A 10,866-nucleotide genomic window follows, 5' to 3' on the forward strand; every position below is an offset into this window, starting at 1 on the left:
ATTACTCTCATAGCTAGTTACTCTCAGGTTACTCTCATAGTTAGTTGCTCCATTAAGTAATGTAACTTTGTTTTTGTTTTGGGTGTTTTGTGGGAAGGGGCAAGTATTTGGAATTTTGGTGTGTCTGTGGAAGGAACTGAATTGTGTCTTCCTACTCTATCATATTGACCACTTCCTCTCTCCATGTATGGTTTTAACTAGCACTTACTTACTAAATATTAGAGAATAATCTGAATTTAAATGTGCAATATTCCATAATATCAAAACACTGAAAATCTAGAGGCTGAATTTATGGAAAAACAAGCAGTTATTGGTTAGATACTTTTTTATCTGGAGAAACAATGATAACTAGGTTAAGCATGGTCCCTTTCTTCATGGAATGTACATTCTATTGAAAGATTTAGGCAGTGAATGTGTATATAAGCAAGGCAAATAATTACAGACTGTGGTAATTTCCAAAGAGGAAATGAGTATTGTATTGTTAAAGAAATAAAAAGGCAGGTATTTTAGATGTAGTCAAGGCATGGTACTGTGTCCTGTAAGACATGGACTCAAATATGAAAAAGAGAAAGTTACAATCACCAGAAGTTTACTATCTAGTGAAAGTCATACATTAAATATATAATTAACTACATGGGACAGAATTAAGTAAAACCACAGAAGAGATAAAATTATGTAATGTAGAAATGAAAAATCCCTAAATAACTCTGATAGTTATAGTTAATCAGGAAAATATTTACGGACAACATAATGTTAAGTTGGGTTTTGAAGGATGACTGTTTCTGCTGACACAATGAGTAAAAAAAAAAAAAAAAAAAACCAAAACTTAAACAGTATGACAAAAAAACAGAGAAAGTGAAATCACACTCGAAGTTCGGGAAATGGTGCCTAGTCTAACAGGATAGAAGCAAAGGAGTGAAGGCATGTGAAAATGATATGACCTGGTAAATGGAACTTAAACCATATTAGAATAAAAAGCAATTTCTAGTTATCTAATTGAGGACAGAAGAAAATATCTATCTAATTTTGAGAAGAAAGATTAGTATACTTGTTGATCCTATATTCTATGTGGATACACTATTATCCCAAAGAAGAGTAAGAGGCATAGTTTTCAAATGTTTCATTTTTTGAAGTGTTCTTGCTTATCGCTGACAAAGGTCCATCTACTCAAAGCTATAGTCTCTTCAGTAGTCATGTATGGATGTGAGAATTGGACCATAAAGAAAGCTGAGCACCAAAGAATTGATGCTTTTGAACTGTGGTGTTGGAGAAGACTCTTGAGAGTCCCTTGGACTGCAAGGAAATCAAACCATTCAGTTCTAAAGGAAATCAGTCTTTTAATGTTCATTGGAAGGACTGATGCTGAAGCTGAAGCTCCAATACTTTGGCCACCATGATGAGCAGGTCTGACTCATTGGAAAAGACCCTGATGCTGGGAAAGATTGAATGCAGGAGGAGAAGGGAATGACAGAAGATGAGATGGTTGGTACCACCGACTAGATGGACAAGAATTTGACCACGCTCCCAGAGTTGGTGATAGACAGGGAGAGTTGGTGATAGACAGGGAAACCTGGTGTGCTGCAGTCCACGGGGTTGCAAAGAGTCAGACAGGACTGAGAGACTGAACTTACTTATGGGGTGATCTTCTTATAGAGAATAAAGAGAACTGAAAATCTTAATTAGGTGGATTAATAAGTAATGTGGGAGTGTCTGAGAAAGAGACACATAGTAGTAGAAAGAATGTGATAATCTGAATAAGACATTCAAATTTAGTTTAGAAGTTCAACTAGTTCCATATGGTGGCAAGTTCATCTGTAGAAATGGAAGTGGATGGCTTATGTGGGTAGAAGAGAATATCATTAAAGATGAAGATGCTAAGTAACAAAATGGCCATGTTTGGGGATAATTTATTCACATGTATATTGAAAAGATTCAGAATGATGGCAGGACTTTGGACAAAGAGGAAACTAGGTAAGATCATCAAGACTTAAAAAGGAACCTGCGAAAAGATATTTGCCATCTTCAATATTCAGGAAGAAGCAAATTAGAAAATAGGGTACTAGGTTTTTTTTGTTTTTATCAGTTTGGTAAACTTTAAAAGATGTTTTGCAGAGGGGCCTAAACAGGGAAACAGATATTTTTATGTTTTCCTGAAGTGAATGCTATTATCCTTTTGATTAGATATTTGAAAATATCTATTAATTCACCCATCCCATTTTTGAGAAGCTATTCTGTAGGACCTGATTAAAAATCTGCTTTTTATGTTATAATTAACATAAAATATTATATTATTTTTGGGTATGCAACATAATAATTCAATTTATTTCAGTTCAGTCACTCAGTCATGTCCAACTCTTTGCAACCCCATGGACTGCACTGTCCATCACCAACTCCCAGAGCTTGTTCAAACACATGTTCATTGAGTTGGTGATGGCACCCAACCATCTTATCCTCTGTCATCCCCTTCTCCTCCTGCCTTGAATCTTTCTCAGTATCAGGGTCTTTTTCAATGAGTCAGTTCTTTGCATCAGGTTAGCCAAAGTATTGGAGCTTCAGCTTCAGCATCAGTCCTTCCAATGAATATTCAGGACTGATTTCCTTTAAGATTTCCTTTAGGATCAATTTATTTACACATTATAAAATGATAACCACAATAAAGTTCAGTTACAGTTTATAATCATACAAAGTTGTTACAGTAGACTATATTCCTATGGGTACATTACATCTTCATGATTTTTGTTTTATAGCTGGAAATTTGTATGCCTTAATCCTCTTTACCTATTTCACCCATCCCTCTCTCCTCTGACAACCAACAGTTTATTCTCTGTATATATCAGTCTTTTTTTTTTCCATTTTGTTTTGTTTATTCATTTGTTTTGTTTTTTTAAACACCACATATAAGTGAAACCATACACTGTTTACTTTTCTAGTATACTACTTAGTATCCAGATCTATCTCTCTTGCCTCAAAGGCAAGATTTTATTCTTTTTTATACTAGAATAATTGTCCATTGTGGGGTGTGTGTGTGTATATATATATATATATATACACACACATATATATATAGCTATCACATCTTCCTTATCAATTTATCCATTGATGGATACTTAAGTTACTTCAGTATTTTGACTATCATAAATAATTCTGCAGTGAATATAAGGATATATACATTAAATATATATTATATTTAATGTATATATATTCAAATTAGTGGAGTTTTTGTTTTCTTCAGGTAAATTCCCCAAAGTGGAATTGCTGGATCATATATAATCTGTCTTAAGTTTTTTGAGGAATCTTCATACTGTTTCCATAAGGTTTGCATCAATTTATAATTGCACTAGCAATACAAGGATTTGCTTTTCTCTGAATCCTCTTCAGCGGTTGTTTTATGCCTTTTTGATAGAAGTCATTCTGACAGTTGTGGGATGGTATCTCACTGAGGTTTTGATGTGTGTTTCCCCGATGACTAGTGATGCTGAGCACTTTTTCATGTGCTTGTTGACTACTTATATGTCTTCTTTGGTGACTGTTCAGATCCTCTGCCCATTTTTAATTGTTTTCTTTATGTTGCTGCTGCTAAGTTGCTTCAGTCATGTCCGACCCTGTGCAACCCCACAGACGGCAGCCCACCAGGCTCCTCCGTCCCTGGGATTCTCCAGGCAAGAATACTGGAGTGGGTCGCCATTTCCTTCTCCAATGCATGCATGCATGCTAAGTCACTTCAGTCATGTCCAACTCTGTGCAACCCCATGGACAGCAGCCCACCAGGCTCCTCTGTCCACGGGATTCTTTAGGCAAGAATACTGGAGTTGGGTTGCCATGTCCTTCTTTCTTTATGTTAAGTTTATGTATTTCTTTGTATTTTTGGATATCAATCTCTTATCAGAGATATCATTTACAAATAACTTCTCCCATTCTGTGGGTCACCTTTTAATTTTGCTGGTGGCTTCCTCTGCTGTGAAAAGCCTTTAGTCTGATGTAGTCCTATTAGTTTATTTTTGCTTTTTGTTGTCCTTGCCTGAGGAGACAAATTTTTAAAATGTTGCTAAGATTGATGTCAAGGAGGTTATGCCTGTATTTTCTTCTAGGGGATTTATGCTCTCATTTAAATATTTAATTCATTTTTAGTTTATGTTTGTATATGATATGATAAAGTGGTCCATTTTTATTCTTTGCATGTAGCTGTCCAGTTATCTCAATAACATGTATTAAACAGGCTGAACTAGAAGAAACAATGACAAAACCAAACTGGCATTTGATGTGAATCCACAGGAGTTTAAGCTTCAAATCCAGCCAAGAAGTTTGTTACAATCTCTTTCAGCTTTGCATCTGTCTCTTCTGAGAACTTTCCATTGGTCCTGGTTTTGCCCAACAGGGCTTGATGTTGGCTGATAACATGAGGCAAGAAAGCATTCTCAAATTTTGTGATCTTGCTGGGCTCCAGCTTGTCAAGATACTCCCTGACACCCGCATAGATAACAGCCACTTGCTCTTCAATAGCCATAGAAGAATACTGTCCTTGCTTCAGCAGCTCAGTCAAACGCACACCACAACTCAAGAGTTGTTGAGTGGCAGCATCAAGATCAGAATCGAACTAGGCAAAAGCAGCAACCTCACGATTCTGAGCCAACTCCAGTTTCATGGCACCTGCCACCTGTTTCATGACCCTGGTTTGGGCAGCAGATCCGACATGGGACACAGACAAATCAACATTAATGGCAGGGTGGATACCTTTGTAGAACAACTCTGTTTCCAAGAAGATCTGTCTGTCAGTGATGGAAATGACATTTGTTGGAATGTAAGCAGACACATCACCAGCTTGTGTTTCTGTGAGTGGTAGAGCAGTTAACGAGCCACCATCAAAAGCATCGTTCATTTTAGCTGCTCTCTCCAGTATACGGGAGTGCAGGTAGAACACATCACGAGGATAGGCCTCACGACTGGGGGGTGGGCAGAGCAGCATGGATATCTGACGATAAGCAACTGCCTGTTTGGATAAGTCATCATAAATGATCAAAGCATGTTTGCCATTATCCCTAAAATATTCTCCCATTGAACATCCAGAGTAAGGAGCCTAAAGGTACTAAAGTGGGGCAGCATCTGAAGCAGTAGCTGAAACCACAATAGTATACTTCATGGCATCTGCATCTGTAAGTCCCTTCACCAACTGGGCAACAGTGGATCTCTTTTGACCAATAGCAACATGGATACAGTACAGCTTCTTCTTTTCATCAGTTCCATCATTGAATCGTTTGTGGTTAATGACGTTTCTGGCAATTGGTGTTTTGCCAGTCTGTCGGTCACCAATAACCAGATCACACTGACCATGACCAATCAGCACCAAGCTGTCCCAGTCTTAATGCCAGTTTGTGTTTGTTCCCTCACAGAGATTCAAGGAATGATCCCAGGGGTTTTCAAGCCAACTTGTCTTCAGGCCTTGGAACCAATTGGACACTTTCCATCAAGGGCATAAACTACATGACCCAGCAGCTCCTCACTGACTGGAACACCTACAATAGCCCCAGTTGTCTTCACAATATCTCCTTTCTTAATTAGTTTATCACTTCCAAACACAACACCACCAATGTTGTCAGACTCCAAGTTCAGAGACATACCCTTTAAACCTAAAGAAAATTCTACCATTTCTTCTGCTTGAACATTTCTTAGCCCAAGTACCCGGGAAATATAATCACCAATACTTAAAACATGCCCAGTCTCTTCAAGGTTAACAGAGGTATCAACTCCAAGAATACGCTCTTCAAGAACAGAGGACACCTCAGCAGTGCCAGTCTTCTGAAGACAAGAGTTAGAGGCATGGAGGTTCCTTGCAGCAATGAAGGATGATCCCAAAGCATTTTTGGAGACCAGACTGGCTCACAAAGGGAAGGTGTGGGTACGGCCATGGCCATGAGCACGGACAGCATCTTTGCAGCTCCTCCTCAGGTGCTTCCTCTGCAGCCGCAGCCTTAAGATCCACTGACCACCCTACTGTTTTGATGACTGTGGCTTTGTAGTATAATTGGAAGTCAGGAAATGTGATATCTCTTTCTTATTGTTCTTTCTCAAGATGCTTTGTATATCCGGTGATTCTATTACAAACTTTAGGATTGTTTGTTCTAGTTCTATGAAGATTGTCATGAGTATTTTGATAGACGTTGGAATGAATCTGTAGTTTGTTTTGGGTAGTATGGCCGCTTTAACAGTATTAATTCTTACAACTCAAGAACATGGGATATCTATTTATTTGTGTCATATAATTGACTCATTCAAAATGGGAAAGGGGTATGACAAGGCTGTTTATTTAATTTCTATGTAGAGTACATCATGTGAAATGCCAGACTGGATGAATCATAAGTTGGAATCAAGATTGCTGGGAGAAATATCAATAACCTCAGATATGCAGATGATACCACTATAATGAGAAAGTAAAGAGGAACTCAAGAGCCTCTTGATGAGGGTGAAAGATGAGAGTGAAAAAGCTAGCTTAAAACTCACTGTTACAAAAACTAAGATCATGGTATCTGGTCCCATCACTTCATGGCAAATAGAGGGGGAAAAGTGGAAGCAGTGACAGATTTTCTGTTCTTGGTCTCCAAAATCACTGTGAACAGCAACTGCAATCATGAAATTAAGACATTTGGTCCTTGAAAGGAGAGCGATGACAAGTCTGGAAAGTATATTAGAGCAGAGACATCACTTTTCCAACAAAGGTGCACATAGTCAAAGGTATAGTATTTTTAGTAGCCATGTATGGATATGAGAGTTGGACCATAAAGAAGGCTGAGCGCCAAAGAATTGATGCTTTTGAATTGTGGTGCTGGAGGACTCTTGAGCACCCACTGGACTGTAAGGAGATCAAACCAGTCAATCTTAAAGGAAATCAGCCCTGGAATATTCATTGGAAGGACTGATGCTGCAGATGAAGCTCCAATACTTTGGCCACCTGATGAAAAGATCTGACTCATGGGAAAAGACCCTGAATCTGGGAAATATTGAAGGCAAAAGGAGAAGGGGGTGGCAGAGGATGAGAAGGTTAGATAGCATCACCACCTCAGAGGACATAAATTTGAGTGAACTCTGGGAGACAGTGAAGGACCCAGAAGCCTGGCATGTTGCATCCCATAAGATCACAGAGTTAGACATGATTTAGTGACTGAACAATAACAGCAACAAAGCATCCATAGTATGGAATAATATGCTCCTACTAAGAAGAAGTTAGACGTAAGTGATTTATGGGAAGATACCGACAATAAGTAAGATTTTTTTTTTTTTTTTGAGTTACAAAATTCTATGTGGAGTAAGCAATAAAAAGGAAATAAATTCTGTATATATTTGTATGAAAAGAAAGAAAGTTTTGGAGATTACCCTCCAATTTGATCACGTGGGTTATATTTTGGGACAGGATTGAAGGGAGAAGATAGAGATTATGAGTGTATTCCTTATACATTTTGACTTTTTTGACTTGTCAATACTACTTTTACTTTTAAAAATAAAAGTATCATAATAAATAGAACAATTTCTTCAAAAGGAATTAAAATCTTATAAAAGGATAACAGAAGTATACAAATAGTACCAAGAAGCAGAACAATTGATGGATCTTGAAAGATCAATAAATAATCCATTGAGGACATAGTCTAAGGAAAGAACTCCATAAATTTTTTATCATACCTAATGGTATTTTAAAGAAAAAATATCAACCTATTCAAAATCCTAAGTTTGATATTCAGTTAGACTAGCAAAGATCTACTAGCAATATCTACCTTACAGGATTTTTTTTTTTTTTAATGTGTTTTAGGAGCACCTTTAAAAACTAAAAAAAAAAAAAGAAAAAAAAATTAGTTTAGAAAGCAATAAGCTCTAGATTTTTGCAAGCAGTTTTCAGAATTTAAAAAGCACTCCCTAGCACCTGTCTTATTTCATTGCCTAAGACATGTCTTTGAAACTCTTCACAGTGTCTGGATACTGCCTGGAACCTATGCACTGTTTTCCTAAATAGCCCATCCCTAGCCTTTGGCTATAGATACAGTATTACAGGTCATGAAAATAGCTAAAGAAAAATAAGAAACAGCAGGCATATGTGATAGATGAAACTCTTATCTCTCTTAATCAAAGAGTGAAGAATTCCTGCATGTGAATACTGCATTTTATAGAACTGGTTGTGGTTTTTTTTTTTTTTTTTCTTTTTCCTCCACCTATTTAAGCTTCATGTTTGGAGCAAAGAACATAGATGTCATCAATGAACTCCACCCCTTACTTCCAGTTCTACAAGAACTATAAGTAGGTAGATAGGTGTGTGTTAGGGTGGTGGCCCTGTCACATTCATTTATCATACTCCTGCTTATCCAGTTGTTGAATCAACAGGAAATTGCCACCTTATAAGAAATAAAGGAAAACTTCCATCTACTTAATCATCAATGTTTATTCTAACAGTATGATTTGATTATGTTATTTTACCCACTAAGATTCAACTTTTTTGTCTGTATCCTCTTTGTGGAGCTTTTGTGAACATTAAGTGAGAAAATACACGATAAGTTCCTGGTGCAATGTCTGCTTGGAAAAGACTGAATCCTTAGATCCTCGCATCTACCTATTCTACCTACATGACTTCTTATCTAATTTTTCCCTCACTCACTAGTTCACTTACTTTCTGTTCTTCTTGGTCCTTTTCCTTCTCTAAAGTCATATTCTTTCTTTGGAACAATTGTGATTCTTTTTCTTTCTTAATATTGCACTCCTTTTAAATTCTAGCCACTAGAGGGATATATGTGCTTAGTTTCAAAGTCGTGTCCAACTCTTTGCAACCCCATGGACTGCAGCCCACCAGGCTCTTCTCTCCATGGGGATTCTTCAGGCAAGAATACTGGAGTGGGTTGCCATCCCCTCCTCCAGAGGGATATATAGTAAGATACAATTCCACTCACCCTGATCTCATTAGAATCAGAGGCTAAAAATCAAAAAAGAATCAAATAAGTATAGAATGTTAAAGAGGTATTAGAAAATATCTAATACAACAAATAATATTAAAGATGATGAATTACCTGTTATCCAGGTAATCTTTACATTTTTTAAATTATTACCTCTACAATATATGAAGTTAAAAAATAAATTTTATTTTCCTTGAAAACTTCCTTTTAAACCATTTTCTGGAAAAATTAAAGACAAAGGTCACAAAAGCCAGTTTGTAGATTGTTTAACTCATATAATTAAAAGTTCAAAATAAATCCATGTATTCAATTATGTGTAATCTCTATTGCACAGCAAAGAAAATCATAAATAAAACAGAAAGACAACCCTCAGAATGAGAAAAGTTGCAAATGAAGCAACTCACAAGAGAATAATCTCCAAAATATACATGTTACTCAATATCAAAAAACAAATCACTGAATAAAAAACTGGAAGATCTAAGTAGACATTTCTTTAGCAAAGACATATAGGTGGTCCAAAAGCATGTGAAAAGGTGTTCAACATCACTAATTATTAGAGAAATGCAAATCAAAATTACAATGAGTTATTACCTCACACTGATGAAAAGGGCCATCACGGAAAAAAATCTATAAAGAATAAATGCTGGAGAGGGTGTGGAGAAAAGGGAACCCTTCTACACTTTGTGAGAATGTAAATTGGTACAGCCACTAGGGAGAACAGTGTGAAGTTCCTTAAAAAACTAAAAATAGAACTACCATAGGTACCAGCAATCCCACTTTTAGGTATATGCCCAGAGAAAACCATAATTAAAAAAAAAAAATGCACCCCAATATTTATTACAGCACTATTTACAATAGCCAGGACATGGAAGTAACTTAAATGTCCATCAACAGAGAAATGTTTAAAGAAGATCTGGTAAATATATAAATACATATATAAATTAAATTAAAATACAAATTTAAATTAAAAAATATAATCTCTAAATATGATTTATCTTAGTTATGTTTTAATTTTTACTTTGTTTAACATTTAATAATTAAAATTAGTCTCTACTTAGGTATCTAAGTAACCCAAGAATTAAAGTAATTTCTTAACTTTGAACATCCACTCATTCTAAAGCATATGCAAAATATGCAAAAGTATTTATATTTATCTAGAAGCTGATAGAAACTATGATGCTATAATTAAAAAATTACTTTCAACAAATATCCTATATGATTAAAAATATCAACTAAGAATATAAACAATAAAGAAATGAAAAATTCATGTAAAATATCAAACCCAGAAGATACACTTCCTATTTATTCATTTACTTTTCACACATACACTAGAGCCTTATTTCTGAGATGGTAATTTATATTTCTGTTCATTATTTTTTCATTATCCTCTCACTAAAAAAAATTGCTATGATAATTTGAGGACAATCTAAGCCCTGCACAGTTTTACCACAGGAAAACTGTTGGCAGTGAGAATTCTGTCTTTACCTTAGAACTGTACTGGAGAGGACCAAATAGTTGGAGGCTCCAAGATTATCATGTCATCAAGAGGGAAGTATACAAATATATTCTTATGCTTAAGTTATATTTTAAGAAAAGACACATAAATTTGCCCATAAAATATCATGTGCAATTGGCAATATTTAAATAACATTTTAAACAGTTATAAAATGGTGGTAAGTACATATCTATCAATAATTATTTTAAGTGCAAATGTAATAAATTCTTCCATCAAAAGACATAGAATGGATACTGCTGCTTAGTTGCTCAGTCATGTCCAACTCTTTGTGTCCCCGTGGACTGTAGCCCTCCAGGCTCTGTGCTCCACAGCAAGAGAAGCCACCACAATGAGAAGCTGGTGCACCTCAGTGAAGAGCAGCACCAGTTCTTAGCAACTGGAGAAAGCCAGAACAAATCAACAAAGACCCAGTGAAGTCATAAATAA

At 36.0% G+C, this 10,866-nt stretch overlaps 1 pseudogene; it reads right to left on the bottom strand.

Annotated features, from left to right (window-relative positions):
- Positions 1-4,225: 4,225 nt before the first annotated feature.
- On the bottom strand, positions 4,226-5,924 carry LOC129641660 (ATP synthase subunit alpha, mitochondrial-like; annotated as a pseudogene).
- Positions 5,925-10,866: the final 4,942 nt, after the last annotated feature.

Source organism: Bubalus kerabau, chromosome 1, assembly GCF_029407905.1.
Source record: "Bubalus kerabau isolate K-KA32 ecotype Philippines breed swamp buffalo chromosome 1, PCC_UOA_SB_1v2, whole genome shotgun sequence".
Lineage (NCBI taxonomy): Eukaryota > Metazoa > Chordata > Mammalia > Artiodactyla > Bovidae > Bubalus > Bubalus kerabau.